This window comes from Diplotaxodon limnothrissa, linkage group LG13 (assembly GCF_057381915.1).
Source record: "Diplotaxodon limnothrissa isolate DT_005_m linkage group LG13, D_limnothrissa_male_GT1.1, whole genome shotgun sequence".
NCBI classification, from domain to species: domain Eukaryota; kingdom Metazoa; phylum Chordata; class Actinopteri; order Cichliformes; family Cichlidae; genus Diplotaxodon; species Diplotaxodon limnothrissa.
This window is the reverse complement of record NC_140608.1, coordinates 18076379-18101847: the sequence shown is the minus strand read 5'-3', so window position 1 is coordinate 18101847 and position 25469 is coordinate 18076379. Positions and strand designations below refer to the sequence as shown.

General features: G+C 44.7%; 1 protein-coding gene and 1 long non-coding RNA gene across 2 annotated transcripts in view; one reads left to right on the top strand and one right to left on the bottom strand.

Moving 5' to 3' along the window:
* The window catches only part of unc5b (unc-5 netrin receptor B), a 63108-nt gene that overhangs the window by 16303 nt on the left and 21336 nt on the right, over positions 1-25469 (top strand). The window lies entirely within an intron of this gene.
* LOC146620153 (uncharacterized) lies at positions 8212-10116 on the bottom strand. Its single transcript, XR_014906655.1, has 3 exons — positions 9776-10116; positions 9612-9692; positions 8212-9123 (listed from the first exon to the last, which is right to left on the bottom strand). It is a non-coding gene; the product is annotated as an uncharacterized LOC146620153 (long non-coding RNA).

The following is a 25469-nucleotide window of genomic DNA, read 5'->3' as shown; positions in this document are numbered from 1 at the left end:
AACACAAATCCCACCATCAGGAATAAAACCATCCACACACAGGCGATGCAGCTCCCCTCCCGGCATTTGATCACAAGCAGCCTCCCCTCCTCCCCTCTTGTGTTTATTCTGGGGATTATTTTGACCTAATCTCTTTAGAGCATAATTCAGATTAGATTTTGTGTTATTATTATTGCTATGTCCATTCCCCACAGTCCTGCTGGGATTTCCTGACTGCCGTAGTGCTCCTGTGCTGGTAAAATTGATTAAAACTGCTGACCACTGCCCTAGATAGCAAAGGCTCTGGATAAAAATATAAGCAAACACAGACGATACAGAAGAGCATTTTCTTAAAACATGCACTCTTTAATATAACTGTTGGAGTCGGCACAATGCACAGTGGTGGCCAGTGCTGAAGTCCTACATTCTGCATTCATCCTGGGCTAGAAAAGCAAGCTCTTGAGGTTATTCACACTGAAACACAGCCATAAAGAGAGCAAACAAAAAAAACCCTGAATTCTCTGCTAATTACCTAAAGCAAGGCTGCGATCGTTCAGTCAAAGCTGCGGCTCCATCTGTATTTGTGCTGCCATACTGGCCTGAAAGTTGCTCAACAATTTGATATTCCGATGCCATGTTTAGTCTCCATTTTTAAGACAGTGTTTAAACGCCATCTGCCTTTTACCTCATTCTTTGAGCTCAGTACTCTTAACCAGAGAACCCTTGAATAAATGACAGTGTAACCAACTTTAAGGTATAAAGGTGAATTACAGCGCAATAATTACTTGGGCTCGTAATAAGACCCTGGCCAGAATCAGAAGACACCAAATTCGTATGGAGCCAAAGTATTGAGCAGCAATAATGACCTGGACACAATGTTAACTTTTGAGTAGCCACTCTTGTATTGTTACAAAGTATAACAGGTATTTGTCCAATTTGTACAGATAAAGTATAAAATAAAATAAATAGTGTGCACACTCAACAAAATAAAAGTACTCGTTGGGGCCCTTTAAGAATTTAGAGTTAAGCTGGCGATAGCCAACTTCAAAGGTCCTTGTGAATGTAACTGGAATGTATGAGTGTGTGGTGTGTATCTTCTTTGGGGTAGATCGTCCTCAAAGTGGTTGGCTCGCCATCTATCACAACCAGAATATCGTCCTGGTCCTTGGACTTTTCCGTCCTCTCCAAAAAACCTGACCTATAATCCAGGTCATAAAATGTACATTCTAATCAGTCTGTTTCAGATGCATTGTTTAAGGTTAAAATACAAAATCAAAATATTGCATCACCTCATATTCATTGCATCAACATCTTAAATCTTATCAAATCTCACAGTTCTGTTGTACAACATTCAATTTTCAAGCATATCAAATATGAGAACTAAACATCTAAGTTGCTCAAATATTTCTCTATTCATGTAAACATTAATTAAACAATACTTATGGTAAGTAACCATTGACACTCAAAATACAATACACCATAACAAATTCAGAACTATGTGCAAATAAGCAACAAAATATACATATGAGTTCAGTTCAGAGGCATTAAAGCAGTGTGCTTAATTTCTCCACGCTATAGGCCTATTCGTGAGAGAGAAATGCACTAAAAATTACCCTCTAGATTACTTTAAACTCACAGTGAACTGACAAAAATTAGCTTTAGAGCAGCTAAGAACATGTTGCTCACCGTTGCTCTGTTTCACAAAAGCCCAACACACACTGGCGTTGGAATTGCAGCAGCTCTCCGGATGAAAGGTGAGTGGTTAGCCTGTGAGACACCGAGCTAGCATTAGCATGATCGCGATGGTAAGTCTCTACAAGTTTTTTCCATCAGAACAACACTCGTCTTACCGACGTTGCCTCTCTCCTTCATCCAGCCACTCGACTCCGGACTTCCAGCAGGTAAGTAGGCTGGCTTTCCTTCCTCTCAATCCTGAGTTTTCCTCTCTTTTGTCTGTGGATTTCTCGGTTTGAGTAGCAGATGCCTCCACTCCTCTTGCTGAGATAAGAAAAACCCGGGACACCATGCACCTCCACCTCACTTCCTGGCTGACAGGGTCAATGCGGCCTGGGTAGGCTCTGATTGGTTGCTGAGCTAGGTGCCCTCACGTGGGGTGAACTGAGAGGTGCATTCAATGGTCATAGGAAATACGACGCTTGTTGATGTGGACAGTTAATATAAAGAGAATAAGTATGATTTTTTTCATCTGGGCTACACCCTCCCCTCCTGAACTCATGCACGTCCCTGTGCATGGTAGACAGTTAAATGATGATTATTTGACGGGTCAAGGAAGAGGGCGAAGCAGGCTCTTCACCATCACTGATGACATCGGCCCAAGCTGAAGACAGTCCTTGCAAGAATGATTTTGCTGCAGTGATCAGAGGATTGCCTAGCTCCGTATAGTCAAGCCGTCGTGGCGGACGACGGTTTCTCTCAGATCTCCTTACAGAATCATTTGTATCCATGTTTTCCCTTGTATCCACTGGGACTATCTCCTCCACTCTCTCCTCAGAATTCGCACCTCTGGTGCCAGCCTCCTGAAATGGAAGTTGCCTTTCTTGGACGTCTGGGTCATCAACAGGTGAGTCAGTTTCAGTTAAGGTTATTTCATCCACTTGTTCGGTCGGTGTGACTCCATTGGTAGATAAGTACTCAGTATCATCTGTAGTACTGTTAGGCATATCAGGTATGTTGCCAAAATCAGATTGGCTGTCAAAAACAGGTGGGTTGTCAATATCAGGAACATTTACAGGACTCTCACTCACTGTGTGGACAGGGGAACTCAACCAAACAGGAAAGAGCAAATCATCTTCTTCGTCTGAGGAGTTCTCTTCCTCTAGCGCTGGATTTGCACGGGTTCTTGGCCTGCGTGACACTGGCTTCTGTACATGCTCACTGCTTTCCTCCACAGGTAGGTAGCCACATGGTAGCAACAGATCCCGGTGTAGTGTTCTTAGGGGACCATCTTTGTTTTCAGGCTTAACTGTATATACTGGGAGGTTGCCTGCCCTTCTCACCACTACATGCACAGTGTGTTCCCACTTGTCTGAAATCTTATGTTTGCCCCGGATACGGACATTCCTGACCAATACCCGATCTCCAGCTTCCAAGTCTGATGCAGTTACATGTCTGTCAAACCTCATTTTGTTCTTGTGAGCCATCTTTGCAGCCTTGTCCATAGCTAACTTGTAGCTTTCTTTGAGACGTGACTTGAGTTTTTGCACATATTCAGAGTGAGATGAGTGTTGTTCCTCTTGCACTGGCAGGTTGAATGCAAGGTCAACTGGCAACCGAGGTTGGCGTCCGAACATCAGTTCGTACGGGGTGAAACCAGTCACTTCATTCCTGGTGCAGTTATAAGCGTGGACCAGGGGTCTTACATGGTCACGCCAACAGGACTTATCTTGATCACGGAGAGTTCCCAGCATATCAAGCAAGGTACGATTAAATCGTTCCACAGGATTGCCCCTAGGATGGTATGGGGTTGTCCTCACCTTGTGGATACCAGCCACCTGACAGAGCTCCTTGATTGTGCGGGACTCGAAATCTGGACCCTGGTCACTATGCAATTTTTCTGGGATGCCATAGTGTACCATAAAGTTCTCCCACAGACACCTTGCCACTGTGCGGGCCTTTTGATTAGGTGTTGGGATAGCAACTGCAAATTTAGTGAAGTGGTCCGTGATCACCAATATATCTTTGGTTCCACTCCTGTCAGCTTCCAGGGACAAGAAGTCCATGCACAAGAGTTCAAGAGGTCGTGTCGTATTAATGTTGACCAAGGGGGCCGCTCTTTCAGGCCGTGCCTTCCTCCGCACGCACCTGCCACACGTCTTCACTTTCCTTTCCACGTCCAAAGCCATCCTTGGCCAATAAAATCTTGACCTTACAAGGTCCAGTGTACGGTCGACTCCCATGTGACCCATATGGTCATGCAGGCTGGTGAGAACTGTGTTGCGAAGCTCAGCTGGAAGTACAAGCTGGTAGGTTTTCTGGGACCCCTCTTGGCGTCGCCGGTACAAGACATTGTTGCGGAGCTCAAGACGGTTAAGCTCTCGGAGGAGCAGTGGAAGCTCAGGGAGCTGTGTGCGCACGGTTGGAGGTGGTGTGTCCCCATATTCGATCTGAGAAATAACATGCTTTATACACTGATCGGCTCTTTGCTCGTCTGCCAGCTCTGCCTCAGTTAGATGGGGAATGGTTGGCAGACCTCCAAACTGTTCCTCTTGCCCATAGCTATCAGGTACAGCACTAGGAGACACAGCAAGCACCTCCACCAAGGCAACACAATCTGCATCTGCCTCTCTTTCATTGTCAGGACTGACGCTGTAGGTGAACTGCCTCTCACAGATTGCTTTCACCACAGACTGATTTACAGCATTGATGTTGTCTGGATCACAAAGGTGATCTTGAGTGAACTGTTGTATGCGTTCAATCTCTTTTTGTGATTTCAGGTCGTCCGCTAGCCCTCCGTGTGGTCTGCGTGATAATCCATCCGCATCTCCATTCTGCTTCCCTGGACGATAGAGGAGTTTGAAAGAGAATGTGGACAGTGCTGCTAGCCACCTATAGCTAGTTGCGTCAAGTTTTGCTGAAGTCAGAATGTAAGTCAGCGGATTACTATCCGTTACAACAGTGAAGTGGTTGCCGTAGAGATAGTCGCTGAACTTTTCTGTAACTGACCACTTGAGCGCCAGAAACTCCAACTTGTGCGCTGGATAGCGATTTTCGCTCCGTGACAGCCCTCTACTTGCATAGCCTATGACTCTAAGTTGTCCCTCTTGCTCCTGATACAATACAGCACCAAGCCCGGTGGTACTGGCGTCGGTGTGCAGTATATAGGGTTTCTGGGGGTCAGCGAAGGCAAGTACAGGGGCAGTGGTGAGACTTTGGATGACTGACTCGAAGGCTTCCTGGCAAGCTGGCGTCCAGCGACCTCCGAAAGGGTCTTTTGGGTCATGGTACTGATGTGCACTTTGTCTTGCGTTTACTTTTGATTTCTTGTGGCTAGGTGGGTACCCCGAAGTTAAGTTGTGGAGAGGTTTCACAATGCTGGAATACCCCTTAACGAACCTTCTATAATACCCAGCAAAACCAAGGAACGACTTTAACTCTCGCAGGGTCTGTGGGACAGGCCATGTTTTAAGGGCCGAAATCTTCTCAGGGTCAGTCCGAACTCCATTTCTGGAGACCACATGTCCCAGATAACGGACTGAAGTCTGGAAGAAGACACATTTCTCTGGTGACAGCTTTAACCCAAACTCTTTTAGACGAGTGAGCACTTTCATGAGTCTTTCTTCGTGTTCCTCAAGGGTTCGGGAGAATACTATCACGTCATCAAGAAAGACCAATGCATCCTTCAAATGCATATCCCCCATGCACCGCTCCATTAACCGCTGGAACGTGCTGGGGGCGTTCGTTACACCCTGAGGCATTCTGTTGAACTCCCAGAAGCCGAGAGGGCACACAAAGGCCGTCTTCGGTTTGTCTGCTTCTTCGACCTCGATCTGGTAGTACCCTGATTTTAGATCAAGAACAGAGAACCACTGTGAACCATTGAGGGCTGAGAATGTGTCCTCTAGCTTCGGAAGGCTGTACGCATCTTTTATAGTCTGAAGGTTTAGACGCCTATAATCGATGCACAACCGGACTTGGCCGTTCTTTTTCCGGACTACCACTATGGGTGACGCAAATGGGGACTCTGACTCTCTAATAACTCCTGCATCAAGGAGTTCCTGAATGTGCTTCCGGACAGCCTCAATGTCCCGTGGGTGGATTGGCCGGGCACGTAGTTTGAAAGGCGTGCCATCCGAAAGTTTTATATGATGTCGCACCTGGTCCGTCCGGCCAAAATCCAGGTCGTGCTGTGCAAACACCTCAGGCATGCCGCTGAGCTGCTGAGTGATGCGCTGTTTCCATTCCAATGGAACTGGGGAGTCACCAAAATTGAAGGTTATGGTGGGCTCTTGGAAAGACGGAGTCTCTGGAGTTCTCTGGGATAGTTCTGACTGTTTGGTCTTGTTGTGTTCCTTTAATAGGATGGTCTGATAAGCACTAACCTCTGCAATAGTACACTTGGCAGGGATGACAATGTCGTGGTCAGACTCGTTGCTTATAACAACTGGCAACTTGTGGGGCCGCCGCTGGGGAAAGTCCACCAGACCGGCTTTAAGTAGCAGGCCACCGGGCAAGGGGGACGATGATGGGTACTCAATTACAACTGATTTTTCATCCTGAAGGCCCTCGCCAAGGGCGACTCCCTCCACCACTACAGTTGAACCAGCTGGAATGACTTGAGGCATCTTGCCAAGTAGCTTCACTACCCCCTGATGGGTGTCACTTGTCTGCTTCCGTCTCAACTCAATGATTTTGAAGACTACTTTGTAGCCATGTGGGAGGGGTTGACGATTGGCTAAGTCAGTCTCTGAGTAGATGTCGAACAGTACATCTAGGGTGTTTGTGCCTATGAGCATGAGGGATTGTGAAGTGTCAGGGACGATTAAAGCAAGTGTGTTTACATCTACTGGAACACCTATAAAGTCCTTTGGAAAAGTTATGGTCATTTCTATATAGCCAAAGTAAGGCACTAGCTGGCCATTAGCACCTTCCACTTCTAAGAGGTCATGTAGTGGCTTGATCTTTTGCTCTGAAAGGTGCTGCTGGTAAAATGACTCAGGAACAGTGGTAACTTGGGAGCCTGAGTCAAGAAGACAGTTGACTTCTTCACCTCTCACAGTCACTTGAGCTGTACTTCTGGTACCAATCAACTGTTTAGGGAGTTGGAAAGATTGGTTCTGCTCTGAATGGTTTAAGCCAGAACATGTTTGTGCTTTGACAGTCTTTGCTGGGGTACTTACTTTGTTAACCTCAGCTGTGATTTTGTCACCATTGTTTACGTCTGAGGGACATTGTTGACTCTCCTCAGCTCCTGTTTGTCCCACAACAGGAACTGTTAGATGTTTAAAGGTGAATCTGTACAATCTCGCGCTTCCCACTGGCATTGTTTCTCCTCCAACTGCTTCTTTTTTTCTGCTACTAGGTTGGGGTTAGCGGGGTCAACACAGCATGGAGCGATATGTCCATCTTCACCGCAGTTGAAACAATACCAGGGCTTGGGTCTGCCCCTTTGCCTCTTTGAAGTCTGTCTTTGCATACGTCCATCTACACCATGTGGCTTTGACATCTTACTCTGCGGCTTCCCTGCAGGGTCCTTGCTGTTTGCAAACTTTGTTTTTTTCTGTGACATGAATGTAGTTAGTTGACTTTGCAGACTCGCCACCTGCTTTCGCAGATCCTCAATAGCAGCAATGCTACTCCCATGTTTCTCCTCTGGTTCACAAACATGTGCACCCTGGAACTGTAACTGAGTTCTCTGCTTTGTGGTGCCAATGTGTTTTCTCATACGGTTAGTTTTTGCTTGCTGTCGATCTTCCTCAGAGCGAATCATTAACAACAGGTCTGAGAATTGGGGTGGGCTGCTCTTCTTTTGCTCAAGTTGCAGGGCGCTGAGTAGGTCGTTGTCCCAACATCCCCTGCAGAACTGTTTAAGTAGATGTTTGTCCACTTCTTCACATGCGACTCCCCCCCTCTTCGTGGCTCTGTTTAATGCTAGCTGTAGCCGGTGAAGGTAAGTGGATGACTTCTCACCTGGATCTTGAAGGGTGTTCAGGAATTGAGCGAAAAGTTCCTCGCCATCTTCTACAGTGCCAAAGGCTGAATCTAGAAGCTGCAAATAAGTCACAGGTGGTGACTCAGGCCGCAAACTCTTAACTATATCAGCTGCTGGTGGGAGCAGGCTCTCATGGATCTTTCTGGATATTTGCAGGGGGGACATGCTGGGATCATTTTGGAGCAGTTCAATTTGTGTGCGCCATGTGTCATAATCAGTTTCATTGTTAGGTCTGGGAACCTTACCGGAGAAGGAACGGAGTCTCACCTGGGACTGGATGTGTGGGACAAGATCTTGCCTTCGTACGATATGCTCTACCACAACCTTCTGAATGTCAGGTGGGTTCAAGTCACTTACTGAGAGGGACGCTGCTCTCCTTCCATTAGTGAGGGGAACATCATCAGTGGCACCAGTATCACTTGGTGTAACATCTGAATGTGAGGTGTGACACTGTCGCTCTTTAGAAGCGGGTGGAGATACAACAGTGGTCTCGACATACGTGGGAGAAGGTTCTTCAGTGGTAGGTCGCATGGCTTCAACATCCTCCCCAATTTGACACATCATCTCCTTCAGCACCTCACCGTAGTCTTTGCCACTCAGCTTGGCTAGTTCCTTGAGTTCCGCCAAGTAGGTTTTTGTAACATTACTCCCAACCGTGGTAGTGTACATGCTACTGAGTGTTTTAATTTCATAGACAACGCTGGGATCAGCTTGTGCTGTGTATGTGTATGGTAAACGAGGTTCTAAACCTTCTAAGGCTGAACTGCTAGAGTATTCTACGATCAGGTTTTGGTAGAAGTTGGACAGTGAATCATCAACAAAAAGGACTCTTGTGATTTTACCATACTGTTTCAGAAAGTCAATGACCTGTTCATCTTTCTCAGATACCTGTGTTATCCCAGCGACAACAACCGCATTAGGTATTTTGACACCAGACTTTTGTATGAAATCCATGCTGGTCATTGCCTCAATATTGATGCTCAAATCAATTGGCTCCTGGCTGGCTCGCCACTTCTGTAACCAACTTTAAGGTATAAAGGTGAATTACAGCGCAATAATTACTTGGGCTCGTAATAAGACCCTGGCCAGAATCAGAAGACACCAAATTCGTATGGAGCCAAAGTATTGAGCAGCAATAATGACCTGGACACAATGTTAACTTTTGAGTAGCCACTCTTGTATTGTTACAAAGTATAACAGGTATTTGTCCAATTTGTACAGATAAAGTATAAAATAAAATAAATAGTGTGCACACTCAACAAAATAAAAGTACTCGTTGGGGCCCTTTAAGAATTTAGAGTTAAGCTGGCGATAGCCAACTTCAAAGGTCCTTGTGAATGTAACTGGAATGTATGAGTGTGTGGTGTGTATCTTCTTTGGGGTAGATCGTCCTCAAAGTGGTTGGCTCGCCATCTATCACAACCAGAATATCGTCCTGGTCCTTGGACTTTTCCGTCCTCTCCAAAAAACCTGACCTATAATCCAGGTCATAAAATGTACATTCTAATCAGTCTGTTTCAGATGCATTGTTTAAGGTTAAAATACAAAATCAAAATATTGCATCACCTCATATTCATTGCATCAACATCTTAAATCTTATCAAATCTCACAGTTCTGTTGTACAACATTCAATTTTCAAGCATATCAAATATGAGAACTAAACATCTAAGTTGCTCAAATATTTCTCTATTCATGTAAACATTAATTAAACAATACTTATGGTAAGTAACCATTGACACTCAAAATACAATACACCATAACAAATTCAGAACTATGTGCAAATAAGCAACAAAATATACATATGAGTTCAGTTCAGAGGCATTAAAGCAGTGTGCTTAATTTCTCCACGCTATAGGCCTATTCGTGAGAGAGAAATGCACTAAAAATTACCCTCTAGATTACTTTAAACTCACAGTGAACTGACAAAAATTAGCTTTAGAGCAGCTAAGAACATGTTGCTCACCGTTGCTCTGTTTCACAAAAGCCCAACACACACTGGCGTTGGAATTGCAGCAGCTCTCCGGATGAAAGGTGAGTGGTTAGCCTGTGAGACACCGAGCTAGCATTAGCATGATCGCGATGGTAAGTCTCTACAAGTTTTTTCCATCAGAACAACACTCGTCTTACCGACGTTGCCTCTCTCCTTCATCCAGCCACTCGACTCCGGACTTCCAGCAGGTAAGTAGGCTGGCTTTCCTTCCTCTCAATCCTGAGTTTTCCTCTCTTTTGTCTGTGGATTTCTCGGTTTGAGTAGCAGATGCCTCCACTCCTCTTGCTGAGATAAGAAAAACCCGGGACACCATGCACCTCCACCTCACTTCCTGGCTGACAGGGTCAATGCGGCCTGGGTAGGCTCTGATTGGTTGCTGAGCTAGGTGCCCTCACGTGGGGTGAACTGAGAGGTGCATTCAATGGTCATAGGAAATACGACGCTTGTTGATGTGGACAGTTAATATAAAGAGAATAAGTATGATTTTTTTCATCTGGGCTACAACAGCGCATGCATAAAATCACAGTGAGTACAGATGATCAAAATACAGGCTTCATTATGCTTGCAGCACGGAGGATCTCATTTTCATTGCTCTTAAAATATTGCATTCAGTTGCAACAATTATGTCAATTTATTTAGTCGTTGTGGCAAATGAACCAATTGACAGTGAATCATGACATAAAGCCTGCTTCTTTTGTGTATAACAATTTTGCATCCAGTGTGATTGTTTTGCATCCAAGCCCATTAGAGGGAAGGAAAAAAGGTTTAAATAAGCGTTGCAAAATAAATAATAGACAAATAGTGTGATCTAGCAATAGGAATCCCCTTGCCTTATCGTTCACACTGTGTCATCCAATTCCACAAATACACACCCTGCACATTTTACATCCGCCCACCACCCCACCAGTCTTTTTCCTGCTTGAATTTCTCAATTAAGATGAATTATAAAATTTCACATGGGAATCAGGACTTACAGCACTTATTGCGATGCTACCCAGAGGCGCTCTGTCAATGGCTTAGAGAAGCTTAGTGCTGTGGGTATTTGAGTCTGTGTCTCACAGCCCTCAGACTCTTAATGGACCACACAACATGCAACTTTGACTCTGCATAAGAAAGCGAAGTGAAGGGGTGGATGGGGAGGAGGGGCGGAGAGGAGAGCAAGGTGGAATTTATTGCTCATATGTGAAGGTGGAGAAGATGAAGGAAGTGAGGCAGTGGTGGCATGGGGGCTATGTTTGTGCTAGCTGTGGGGGACTTTGAAGATAGACTGGGCTGCAGTGTACATTTCATTACTCGTTCTCCTCTAGAGGCCCAGGTGTGTGTCACAGCTCCTTTTGTGGGCAGCAGAGCACTAGATGATTAGATGAGCTGCACCTCAGTAAATGGATGCTATTGATCTCCACACCTTGTTATATGGAGCACCTCAGAGCATGATAAGTCTAAGACAAGACGGCATGATGAATCTCACGCTGTCCAAAATTGCCTCTTCTGCTCAGCTTACTTTCTCTGTTTCATCTTCACACTCCTTAAGTACACATCCCATCCACTTTGCTGCTTCCCTGTGTCTTTCTGTCCCTCTTTCCTCCCTTTTTTATTTGCTCCGCTGATTGCTTTCAGTGTCTCCACAGCCATTAAAATGATTGGAGACTGTGTAATGTATATTAATGTGCTTGTACTTTTAGAGTAGTTTAGCTGTGCGCTATAATATTTCATGGGGAGAAAACAGAGTAGCGAGGCTTTGTGCTGGGGTAATTAAATGGAGATTGTGATCTGCTGCTTTTCTATATGCGTATGCAGATAAAACGTGAGTGCCGAAACCTGAGATTTGCCTGTCACGTATGCATCAAAAAGGTGAGAGGTCAAGGGGCCATGAGAAGGTGTGTCGAGAGACTTTGCAGGTTACACAGGTTTTTCTCAGTGTAGTGTGACATCGTAGTGAAGCACCACTGTAATAACAGTTGAACATTGATCAGTGCAGCCTGGCATAAAGAGTTAGCGGGAAGCTGTGACCTTTGACCTACAGATTAGCACCAATAATTTGCAGGGTTGGCGCATTACGAGGACAGGGCCAGAGCGAACAAGCATAACAGAAAAGACAAAACACCGCCATTATTATTGAATTTCATTAACTAGCCGCCAAATGCTGCGGAGTTAATAAAGCTATGGTGTCGGGCTTAACTTCTGCTTCACGCACATTTGCAGAGCAGCTGCGCGCACTGCGTCTCATTTCATTCCCATCACTCATTCGCTGTTTGTGTGTTTCTGGTTTGATGCTAGCTTGTTAACTATCAGCCCGAGCCTTATTGTGCCGCATATAATGCAATTCATAATACCAGACAAAATAAACTATAGCTCACACTGCATTTCTGTAGTCTGCTCAGGCGGGCTCATGCTCTCACCTGCACTTCAGCCCATGCTCTATATGAATAGCACACACACACACTATAAGCTGTTTCTTTGTTTTTGTGAAAAATAGAACCTCTGAAGTCATTCATGCTGAAAAGATTGTAAATTGTGGGAAAAATATAAACACCTTTATGTTTGCAGACTGCCATTGTGCTTCACAAATGACCCATCTGACCGCAACCATATGAGGGTTAAGCTGTTCTATTCTTACAGTTTCCAATGTAGTGTGGTCATTCAAGAGCTACACTTTGTTCCCCTTTTTTTGCTCTGTGGGCAAGAAGTCTTACAAAGGCTCACAGAAATGAGAAAGTTTAGGACTGATGATGTTTTAACCCCTGCATACTTCGAGAATACAATAACTCAAACGGTCCGTCCAGCCGCCAAAAATCAGTGCTGATTTAAAGAGAAAGGATCGCACGGCTGCTTATAAGACACGTGGAATTACTCATAGTGATAAACTTAAAAATAATGATCTTATTCTTCTCAGTTCGGCAGAGTATTTAGCTCGAGTGCTTACTTACCTGTTCTGGTTGACACCTGTTTCCTGGTGCAACAGATTGCTGTTTTCCCACAAGAAAAAAGTGCTATAAAATCAGCTGTGAGAGTGAAAGCAGAGTGATCTGCCTTCATCAAGTGATTACAATCAGCGCTAATGCTGCAACTTTCGCTGGCCATTTAAAAAGTGTTGAGTTTATGGCTTTCGGCTTGTTACAAACGACAAAAAAGGGGAGGAAAAAAAATCAGCTGAAGCATTTCTATTGTTTGAATCTATTTTTGTGTAAACGTGCTACGTGACAGTGTAGATGGGTTTTCCTGCAGAAACAGCTTTATTTGCTAATATATAAATGTAGTGGAGCATAACTGAAAGTGTCTGATGTCGTTATGTGTTGAGCTGAAGGATGCACAGATATTTCTACTATCTGTGATACATTTATTTAAGTTTTTAATGGCATATCTTTGCGTAGCCTCAATGTTTTTTAAGCTCTGATATCTCAGACTTGCTATTGTGTACATGAATGAACCCCCCCCCCCCCCCCCCCCCAAAAAGAGCTACATTTCACACAGCCCCCTGTGTGCTGGATATGCAATCCTGTTTAACCTGTTTTTATGTGACACCAGTTTCAGCTAATTGCCCTAGCTGTCATACTTTTTCTCTGTCGGTATTGCAAGTCATAGTCATGCATGAAGTGGCTTACTCGGTTTTCTTCCACCTCATTAAGATACAAGCGTTAGATACCTTTCTCTGGTACTTTCACCTAGTTTTGTCTTTGTACCTTCTCTCTCCGTGAGCTCATTTATCTAGTCTATAAGCAGGGTCTTTGTTTGGCTTTTCAGCCTTAAGTAATCAATACTGGCCCTATGAATCCAGGTCATCTTGCTCCTGTGGCTTGTCTGTCCTTCCTGCTCACACCCTCCTCTGTCTTTATCAATCTCTGTCTCTTACTCCCTCTTTTCCTCTCAACAGTCTTTCTCCATTTTTCTGTTCCTCTCTTATTTTTTCTTGGTATTCATCCATTCATATGTCTTTTTACTCCCGCTCTTCACCTCCTGAAAAATTACTTTGCCCATCTGGACGGAGCTCTGCTCGGCCGTTACGCTATTAGTCCTTGTGCGGCAGTGATTAAAAATAGATCGGCGCACCAAGTCAGAATTCGTAGAGACTTTTCTACCTCTCTGATCTCCTCGTGTTCTCCCCTCCACTCACATGAAACTGTATTAGCTAGAAATGGATATACGATTGAAAGCGAAAAGTTAGCAACAAAATGTTCCAGTCTTATCCGTTTTGTTTTCTGCCCAGAGTCTTTGTGCGTAAGTGCGTATTTGTATTTGTCAGCAGCAGTGAGTGTTTGTCAGTGAGTCTGTGTACTGCCTGCGGACCTCTTCGCTGGGTGCTGTCTCATGTCGAGCTGTGTGTTTGAGAGGCTTGTCGAGGTAAAGCTCCTGTCAACGCCTGGCCGGAGGGAGTGTACTGATGAAAGGCCTCTTCATCATCCTAATGGGATACACAAACCTCTTAACCAGCACTGCTGCCTTGGCTTCGTCTGGGTGAAACCAAGAGAGACACAGAGAGCGCGCGAGAGGGGGAAGAGAGAGCACTAAGTGACTAGCTGGACCGCACGCACCGAGGACCACACTGAAAACATACACAAGTGCACAGGTCAGAAAAATGCACAGTGCAAACAAAACAATGCTGCTGGGAGTCAGTTGCAGAGGAAGAGTCGTGACTCTGCGCGGCCTTGGGATTGTGAGAGTTTCAGTAGGCCAGGGCCATTAGGATCTGGGACAGAGAGTTAATGCCCTGCTGTTCACTAGAACTATGACAACATGTCCCCTGTCCACTGGCACGGACCCAGGGTAAGGGGACTAGGAACAGGCATGTGTAATATTATACTTTAATCGTGTCATTGCCTTTAACTTTGAGCCGAATTTGAGTTTGAAATTTAAAAAAACAAAGACAAAATTGGAACAGCTGGACAAACAGACAAACATCTCAAGAACATCATCTTAGAGCGGTCCATTTTCAGTATCCTCCCCAAATCTATACATGTTCACACCTGAAAGCTGCTCAATAAAACACAATCTGATTTGTTGACTGCTGAGCAGCTCCATTTCAGCAATGGGAGGTTATGGGCCTTGAGAGAGTGAGGTAAGCCCTGCTGTTTTATATTAGCCTCCCACACTTCTCTTGTATGTTCAGGTACTAAAGCATATTCTTAAAACTTTAGACCATCACTGTCCCAGTCATTTTCAGGGGACAGCAGTACTAGTGTTTCAGGTTACTCCCCTTCTTTGCTCCACACCTAAATATTGGATTGTTTTTTGAAAATTGCATACTGCACAGAGTTTGGATCATCTATGAATGTTTCCTCTGTGCAACAACAAAGGATTCATTAAATCAATTATCATGAAATACTCCACTTACATATGACTCCCGGTGGCACACCTAGAGCCCTTTTTCACTTTGAGAGAGATGTTTCAACAACTATCGAAAAGATCTGTTCTAATGCTGAAAAACTGAAGGTATGAAATAGATATTATTGCCTACATTAAAAAATCAATGTGTTAAATTTATCACTGTAGGTACTTATTGGCATTTAGCTCTAAAGAGCAACTTGTGAAGCCTGTGAGTACATGTAATACTAAAGTATTACACAGTCAAGATGGCAAATTAAGATACAAATACATATTGATTTCTTTAGCGAGTTGCTCACCAAACTATGAGAAATTTAACACTAATGACTAAAAAAAGGATCTGCCACTGTTAGCTAGCTAGCAAGTATGGTGACCACTGAGGGGGGGAAGCGAACACATGGAGGGTCTGTCACAATAAGCGCTGCTTCAAACCAATTAGCTTGAAGTGGAAGTGGGTTATAAAGGTCTCCCAACATCAAGTTTGCACCTGTGCAGGATTACTGCCACTAACAGTGAATCTGCAGCACCTTTTTCTTGCTGATCTCTTTTTATAAACAAAACTAGCAAAAAGAAAAGAGTGAGAGACTGTTATAAGTACACCATCAAGGTGTACTTCATACAGCCACACTTATTCACTCATGCACTAAAAATAATGAATAGTCAAAGTATCTAATTTGAGACATAGCAAGTATTGTAAAGTGTTGTAAATTGAGAACGCACTGTACACAGCTCATTATCACAGTCAATTTAGTTTTTCTTTTCTGAACTTCAAGAAAAAGTCAGAAAAAAGCTTTTTGCTGACTTTTTGACTTCCACGTGAGTCGGGGTTTGTGGGATTATGCGACTTTGCTTGCCCGCTTGGTTTGACCCAGGCCAGGAGTAGGACACACAGTCAGGGTGTGGATCAAAGCACTTGGCCGCTGCAGGGGGGCAACAGAAGGAGGAGGGACGGACAGAAGAAGGAGAAGCCGCGGAAATTGGGCCTGAGTCTCTCGTCATTATTGTCACAGTGTCACACACTCTGGCCACTCAGTGTCACCATCAGTCTGCGCTGGCCCTGGGCGTCTGGCGGGTGACACTCTGCCTCTTCTTCAATCCGCCCGTCTTTCCCTATTTCAGCTTTTCATCACATGCACAAGCAAGTTTTCTCTCTCATTCACAGCCGCCTACTTTATTTGTCTATGCCAAAGGGATTTTTGTCATCCTCTCCCCATCGCTGCTCTCTATCACCGCCATCCCTGCCAGTCCAGTCATACAGTACAGGTCCTGGCTCGAGGCTGCGCGATGCCCTCTTTTTCGCTCCATCCCAGTCCCCACCCAGTCTTTGGGTCAAGGACACGTGTGCAGCTGCAAAGAAGAGCAGAGACAAAAAAACTTTGACATCAGGCAGCAACCACAGCCTCATGAATGATTGATGTGCGAATGCTGACTCATCACACTTGGGAAAGAACCAATATTTTGACCTGAAACATAACAAGATTTAGATTCGTGGAGGAGAGCAGAGACGCGTGCGCACAGGCTGCCCAGGATGCACCAATGTTCCGTTTTCCCTTCGCTGCGATGCAGAGTTATCAGTTCTCACTGTTTCACAATCTGTTAGCAGCAGAGATTGCCAGATATAGAAAAGTTGGCCTGGCCAAAAGTGATAGTCTGTGAGATGCTTCTGCTTTAGTTCTTACTTTTATGTGTGCTGGTGCTGCACTGCGCTGAGATTGCCCGGCAGTCAAATGGTATGGTGTGTTTTTCCCTTCCTATCTTGACCTGCACATTTCCTTGTGAAGTCTGGCTTCCTCTGGGCTTACAATTTTTCTTGCTTGCTTGTTGGGTTTAAAGAAAAAAAAACTAAAAGTAGCACAATAACTATAGTAGAAATACAAAATGGACATGTGTGTCTGTTTCTTTTTTTTAAGTTAACAAATATGCAGAGGAAATATACCTTTAGTTGAGCAAAGAAAATAGTTCCTCTAGTTTTTTTGTCGTCTGGCCTGATTTGAGGGACTGGGTCAGAGTTAAGGCGGGCAGGGAAATGTATCTTGAGAGAATGATGAAGCGGGGCATAAAGGGAATGAAGGGAAAAGATCAAAAGGATAAAACAACCATTAGCTTCACGCGCTAGACTACTTTTGCTTGCAAGACCCTGACATTCTGCAGAGTGAGGAGATTGAATCTCATCTGTTAACTCCTGCCTCTCCATCTGTCCTCTTCTGCTATCACCGCATCACCTCTCATCATCTGTATTCTCCAGCACTGATTTTCTGCCTATTAGTGCCCCACTCCTTACTACGCCTCACCTACTTCCTGGTCTCCCCGTGTAATCTGTGTTTTTCACTTTAACATCTAGTCTAAGCCAAGCTTGTTTTTCAATCATGTTATCCAAGCTCTTCATTTAAACAGCAATTTGATCCCTAAGTTCGTTTTCTGTGTGCGTTTTGGGAGCGGAGGCCTATTTTCGTCACCTCGAATATACATTGAACGCTACTTTTCAGAATTTCATTGGCAACTTTACAAAGCTGCCTCTCACGAGCTTACACACAGGCGATCCTACAGCATGCTGCTTGTTGTGCACTGCGCATCTAGGGATTTCTCTGATGCAAGGGGACGCAATGAAGGAACAGAGTGACGCCAACCCTGCCGGTGTTTGTGTGGAGTATAATCAGGCTTCTACTTTTTAGGTGCTGCTGTTGGGTTTTTGGTTTTTGTTTGTCCATGTGTCGCCACCTCTGTCACACTCCCTTTGCAAGTAGTTATTTGCGCGCAAAGATGTCTGTCGGGCGCTGTACATGCTGAGGATATCGGCATCTTCTTGTGTCTTCATATAGACCATCTAAAAACCTATTTTTTCAGGCCGTGAAGGGTCATCGGCGTGACCCGTTGATTTGCTGTCAATCCGGCTCATCTCCTCATCTGTTCATTAGCATGACAGAGGAGCTCTCCTGCCAAAGCAGTTAGTCACAAGAATCAGCCCCTGTCACAACACATTACAACAGCAGGCTTCTCTAATAGCGCTGGCAGTCGTGGCAACCATAGCCAATGCTCAGTGCATGTACACACCCTTGCACACACACTCACACCAATCAAGAGTTGCTCTTGATCTGCACCCAGGGAGTGTTTCTGTATCTCTCTCCATCATTTTCTACCTCGCTCTTTCCATCCACATATTCTCCCTCCTTCCTTCCTTCCTTCCTTCCTTCCTTCCTTCCTTCCTTCCTTCCTTCCTTCCTTCCTTCCTTCCTTCCTTCCTTCCTTCCTTCCTTCCTTCCTTCCTTTCCCTGATGCTTGGCTACCCATTTACAGCCTGCCATTAATCTCCCTCTTTCTCCCCTCCTCCTCCTCGCCCTTTCCCTCCATCATTGCCTTACATTAGCGAGGTTACCTGTGCTTACCATCCATCTCTCCCATTTTCTCGTCCTTTTCCTAAGTTCTCTCCCTCACTGGCTCTATTTCTGTCACCCTTCTTTCTGCTCCGTGTCTTCATAATGCTCCAAGAGATAGGGACTTTTCATTTTTAATCCATCCATCTTTCCCCTGTGATATTTTAGTTTACTCTCACTCTCTTCCCACAACTCGATAAGCCCCCTAACACTCTCCTCTCCCTTCATTATCACCTGCTCGGAGTGTCTGGTGTGATTTGTACAGGAAGTTTGATCCGTCCGTCTTTCTCCCTCTCCGGGGAGTTGAGTTGTCATATCAAATAATAAAAGAACCGCATATGTTTTGACGTAATTTGCCGACTCGTCTCACGATCGCAGGTCTCACTTCTTGACGTAGCGCATGGTAACGTGGCAGGACCCTAAGACAAAATCAGAAACATGAGCTGAATTTAAAATTTTCAAACAGAGCACAAATTTTAAAGTGCACAAATTGTAAAAGATGGCCATTCTGATCATTTACTTGAGGCCAAATGAAAGAGCAGCGAGGACCCAGAATGCAGCTCTGTGCACCAATTAAGGGTGTTCTGGTGAAGGACGTGTAATTTGACTGTGTGTGTGTCTCCAGTCTTGCCGTAATCTCTGAGTGGGGTGGATTTACTGGTTTTGGTGAGGTTTGTGTATGCGTGAGGTCAGGTGCTTATCTCCACCTGTGTGTGTGTGTGTGTGTGTTTGTGAGAGAAACAAAAGTGGGGTGAGAGAGCAGAGTTTTGCCTTTAAGGCAGAAACTGTCTGTTCTAAAGGAGTGGCCACTGGTATTGACTGGAATTTAAAAGCAACCCTCCTCCCTACACACATTTACACACAAATAGAAGTGCGCCTGCTATACATGTAGTAGTTACTTTCATCAAAAAGTAGCCTTTATGCATTCTGATGCAAAGTTTCATGCTTACATGCATAGTCAAGGGCTTCATAACACATGGGATTTAATGTCAAAGAGATCTTTAGGAAAGAAATTGAAGGCTGTATGCACTACATTCATGATGCCACCTCCGCTGTTTGTCCTGTGAGTGGTCTCTAAGCTCTAAGTGTGTGTGTGTGTGTGTGTGTAAGGAGTAATCAGTTCAAGGAGTTATGAGTGAGGACAGAAGAATGACCCGGTGAGCGAAGGGGGAGGTAGACTGTTGCAGAAGTTGGGAGAGAGGTGGATTAGAGGACAGGAGAGGAGGGTGAGGTGGGGGCACAGACCAGCCAAAGCAGAGAGAAACCAATGCAAGTACAGCGGGATGGAGGGTGAAGCGCCGGTTGGGGAGGGTAGGCAGGATAGGGTGGGTAATTACAGGGGCCCAGAGAGGAGAGGCCTGTAATCAGTCTGCCCTCAGGAAGGAATGCAGCTCATCTTCTCATGTAATTACGGCCATTTAAACGGCTCCGGCTTCCAAACACTCATCCCACTCAACTGCTTACCTATTCACTATACATGCTTGCACACACACGCATACACAGAGACACCGTGAGACAATCAGCGACAGAAACGGACAGATTTTTAGGGAAAACTTCCAAATGGAGGAAACGAGGAGACAGGCTGTGGGCAATGTGTGAGCGTGTGTAGCTGCAGAGTTGATAGCCGTGTAGACTGCAGGCCTCTAGAGGAGAGGACTCCATGTGAATACCCACCATGGCAACCAGCCACTCCAGGTAGATTTGCGCAATTCTCATCAAGCAGCTGTGCAGTGGGAGAGTAGGCCAGCAATGGCGCCTTGCACTCAGCTCGTGCACTTGGATCTACACGTGCAGTAGGAAGGGCAAGAGTCGCGTTCTCATTCGCGTGAGCTTGACCTCCAAGTAACAGTTGTGATGCTGGTCTGTAATTTTGAGAGGACGTTTTGTCTCAGCCCTCTCTAACCCCCTGTCTACATCTGCAAAAGTGATTGATAGCACTGTTTGTGTACGCCTGTGTTCCCATGCAGTAGGTGGTCGTCAGGGCATACACAAACAGCACAGAGCCACTTTTTGATGGGCCATGATTAATGAGCTCAGTGGGGGGTGGCGCCCCCTAGCTGTGACAGAGCACACTTTCAGCCATGATGTATCCCCCCCCCCCAGTCCCCGCGTCTATTCAAATGCACCAGTAGCAGCAGTGGGCTCACAGCTACAACACAAGCCCAAATCCTCTTAGCGCTCCCACTCTCACAGTCACACTCACCCACACATCCAAAAACACAGTCGCAGAAGCTCGCTTATGGATGGGGGGGGCACTGACGGTTACATGCACGGTGAGTAAATATATTCTATAGATTGCTGCAAACACACCCACCATGTCGCTCTTTTACACACACGCTTTGAATATAGTGTGGGTCCATGTGAAACAACCACGTAATTCTCCAGTATTCACCCAGTTATCAGCAAAAACCACCACTGTCTGTCCCTCTTTCATTTACTGCCTTATTTACCGTTTGTAACCATGTGGTTAGATAACATGTTTACGTGTGTTTCTGTGCATTTCCCCCCACCAGCATCGCCTCCAAGAGGACTGGTTAAGTATTATTGTGACAGGATATGTTTGTGGGAAGAAATGACACAGGAGGCGAGTCCTTTGAGAAAAAAAAAGGGGGGGCAGGTCACGCTTCATTTACAATTAGATGGTTGTAGGGCAACACACCTTGCAGATAAGAGTGTAGGATAACATTCTGTATACAATCAGATCGGTAAATGAGGTCTTTGTTGTGTTGCATGTGTGTGTGTCTGTGTGTGTCTGCATGCATATGTGTTACTATGTCCTCAGGCTTCCTCGCTCTCTCCTGCTGCCACCGGGACATACTGGATGGACAAGCAAAGGATTTCTGTCACTGTGCATCTCCATCACCTGCTCGGCCTTCCTCCTCTGCCAATCTGCTTTTCTTGCCTCCTGTCACCTCACTGTCTCTCTCTCTCTCTCTCTCCCAAACACACCTTTTCTTTTCTGCTTACTGCCTCGCACAGATTCTATCTTTCTTGCCCGCTCGCGCACAAACCCTGCACAGTTAATTAAACTCATGCACTCGTATCTTGATGAAACGATCGGCTTCACACCCCACAGAAATAGCCGCTCTGCAGGTGTCCTCATTAGCATGTTGGAAGCAATCAAAGGTGTGACATTTCCACTGCTATGATGAACTTCCAACAAGTTGCATCTCACAAATATATGACAAATATACAGAAAGGGTGGCAAAGCATTAACAATGTGTGTGTTGTCATATAGTCTTCAGTGCCATTCTCAGAAAATGCCGGCATCATGGGTCTGACAGAAACAGATTTCTGTCATTTTACTCATAAGTTACTTTTACATTAATGTTCCTCGTGGTTCATTGTCAGATTCGTAAAACTGCTGTCACAACTTTTATACAAAACTAAACACATCTTTATATTTGAAAGCAATCTAAAAGAGGTTTTAATGTTGGGCAAGTTCTCTCACACCAAAGTCCTGTGAAGTAACTTACAAATATAGCAGCTAGCATAGCTAATATGTGAAAAATTACAGCTGAAATTTGCCTTATCATTCATGTTGGAACAATGGAGCAGCAAACTATGGCATATATGGACCTATTCAGAGGTGTATAGCACAATTCAAAAACTTCTTTTACAAAATGAGCCCATGCTTTTCAGGTTTACAACTTCTGCACAACACATCAGCTGCTGTGGTCACTGTTTGACAATGTCCGTGACACTAATATCACTATTACTGTGTTTGCCTAATGCAACATTTATTGTGTATTGTAAATAGCTGATAAAAAGTTAAAATGTCAACCAACACTGTGAAAAAGCCCTGTTTCTGTGACAACAACTTACCCAGCTGCCTAATTACCTCAAGAAGAAGCTCTCAACATCTAATGGAAGGTTTCGCAATCATCATCCTTGAATTCAACTTCTTATTCGCTGGCAACAGATGTGCTAAAGTTAGCTGCAGGTCTTTCTGTGAATTTGGCTTCTAGGCTATCAAATGCGGTCGTCTCTTCAGCTTTTAGATATATTTTGTGGCTGAGGTTCTTTACTCAGGGGGCAGCACAGTGGTTAGCCCTGCTTTTTCCCAAAGACCTTGCAAGAAGGTCAGAGGAAATTCCATCATCGGGTCGGGGCATTTCTGTGTGAGTTTGTATGTGCTCCCTGTGTTTACGTGGGTGCACTCTGGGTACTCTTCCTCGCAAGTCTAAAGATATGCAGTTAGCACAGTCGTAGGAATGAATGTGCGTGCGAATGGTTGTCTGTCTCTCTGTTAGATAGCCCCATGTCAGCTGGGATAGGCTCCCCGAAGTAAGGTTTAGTGAGTAGGAAAATATATAAGCACATTTATGTGTTTTGTGTTCTTTAAAAAGCTTTTAATTGGTCAATATTTGACAAAAACTAGTATTTTCAGTCTCTACTAGCTAATTGTTTAACAAAAGAAAGGTGGCAGTTCCACTTTTAACAGAGCAGACTGTAGAGATTCTTTAAAAAGATTGAAGCTAATTACACAAATTACAATATGTAACTGGTTTCTTTTTCTTTTCTTTTCTTTTTTTTTTTACCAACTTTAGAGTATTTCAGTATGCAAATTGCAAGAAATTACTCTCTCTTGCATGGCTGAGGCACTATTGTGTTCACAAAATCGCATAACCTACAAACACCTCCCGTAGTGCTTTAAAACACATATTCATATGTAACACATATGTAACATGCAACTTCTTTTGGTGCTTTGCTACTGGAAACTGAATTTCCCAGAGGAACCCACCCGAGGGATTAATAAAGTTTCATCTATCTATCTATCTAAATTTTCTGCTATAGTATTGCTATGACCGTATTTTGCCGGGATGACAAACACTCACGAATGCTCGCAAGGTGAAAGCCATACCAGCCGCGCTGTCGCCGCTAGTAATCATGAAGCACATGAAGGGGAGTTCGTGTGCCTGCTGGTGCGAGAGAGGAAGTCTGTTAGTTAGAGAGTCACCATGGTGAGTACAAAGAAGCGGGCTGCAGAGACATGTGAAGCCGCTGCAGGTTCACATCTTGGTGGCAGTATCAAAATACCCAAACAAGAGCTTTCAAGGCCAACATTTGGAAGACTTGATGAGAGAGCACACAGAGTTGGAGCTGTGGTGCTCTTAGCAGGAAATCAAATTCTGCTTCCTGCCTCCTGACGACTCACAGCAATCGTGATGAAATGAAAATAATGGCACTGTTAGTCACTGGTGAATTAATGACATTTCCTATTAAAAGATGACCAATTTTGCCCCCTGTCTGCGCTCAAAGGGGCTGCTTATGTTGTAAGCGTTTCTGCGAGTGTGTGCGTGTTCGGTCAGATGGGTGAACCGCATGACTCCTCACACTCCGTCTGCCTTTGTTGATGTGAGAAGCGATGCTGTGTCGCTCCAACCTGTACTCATGTCGCCTTGTGCCCTGCTTGACGCCAAAATACACACACACTGTGACTGCCCCACTCACACGTGCAGTGATTCTCCATCAGATCCTTCTAAGTCTCCACACATGCTTCTTTCCAGTCTTCACATCTCTTCACTTTATCTTTTTTACCTCCTCCCTGGTTTCTTTTCTCTCCTCTTGTACGATTTTTTTCAAGCTGATGAGGATGAGGTCAGGCTGAATATCAATCACTCAATGTAATTGTCCTTTAAGGAAGGCAAGGAGAGACTGTCTTCCTCCATCAATCTCTGTCTCTTTCAACCTGCCTCTGTGTAGTGTGTGCAACTTGCACCCCGGGGCTTCCTCTCAAGAATGATGATAATGAGGTGGATAGGGTGAGGATGATGTATAATGTCAATGTTGCATAATGGCTGTTGATCACTGTATTAATTGGTCTTGTTTTCTTAGTCATAAGCAGTGTTGTCACATTTGACCATCTGTCCTCACAGCTGTTTGACCTCAGTGGGCTGAGTAGAACCAGACAGTGATAATATGTAATATGTTTTAACATTCTGCCACTTTCATATTTTTACATATGTCATTTTGCAGTGGCTGGTTCCTCTTACAGTAGTATATAGATAATAAAAAACTATGTTGTCATAAAAAGGAAATAAAACAAGACAACAACACCAAAACAATAAACAGGAATAGTACTTATGGAGTACTTCCCTACTCTTACTGAGCACTCAAAGCCACAATCAGCCATTCACACGCACACACACGTTCGCACTGCACTTTATCCTGTGCCTTCGAGTGCTTTTACCTATCACACACGTTGAGTCGGATGCATTGGCGGCAATTTATATCCTGCCTCAGGACACTTCAGCGTGTACTGTGGATCAAACCGCTGACCTTTCAACGAGCAGTTGATCAGCTCTGCCTCCTGGGCCACAGCGACCCCTACTCTTAGGCTCTGTTAACAAAACCTGTAATATTTTGTACGGGGCTATGAAGTCGGTCCTTAACAGGCTGCCTGTTGTGCTTTTCGGTTAGATGTAATGCCACTTCTTGTTCCCACTGTTTGTAATCAAAGTCAACATCTGGCTCGTTAGTGTTAATGTTTCCACAGCAGAGCTGTGAAGTGCTGCCTTGAGACATATTCTTCCAAACTCTGTGCCACAAATGAAGCCGTGGCTGGGAGAAAAAACACCTGTTAGCCTTGAGTATCTTTGCCTCACCTGTTTCCCTGAGATTGTGTGCGTAGGGTCTGATCTCCGCCTCCAATGAAAGCCAAGCAGAGTGACCAGAAGTGACAGCAAAACGAGTCAGATTATTTAAAACTGATAAAATTTTAAACACCATACGCAGCTCCTGTCCAAGTTGCTTTTGGTCCTATCTGGCCAGCACCATAATGTTTGCTTCGCTGAAGATATTTAGCGTCAGAACGAATAAATCGTGTCTTATATTAATATTTTGCATCAAATGTTTATGAGAATGAGTAACAAGGGGCCCATTTCTTACAGGTTCCTTCTCCATATGTTGCCTGGTGGCCAATAATAAAACACATTCAAACACGCTGAAAAGCCACAGTGGGTATTTTTGTCTGTTTACCGGTTTAGCAGCATTTGAAAAATTCATATCATGCATGAAATTACTGGCTGGTGTGCTGCTGCATCCAGTACAGCACCCAGCACTGGGGTTGGTTGTGCTTCGTAGTTGGGCCCATGTTTTCTTTGCATGTGTATTTTTCATTAAAGTAAGATGTCATTTG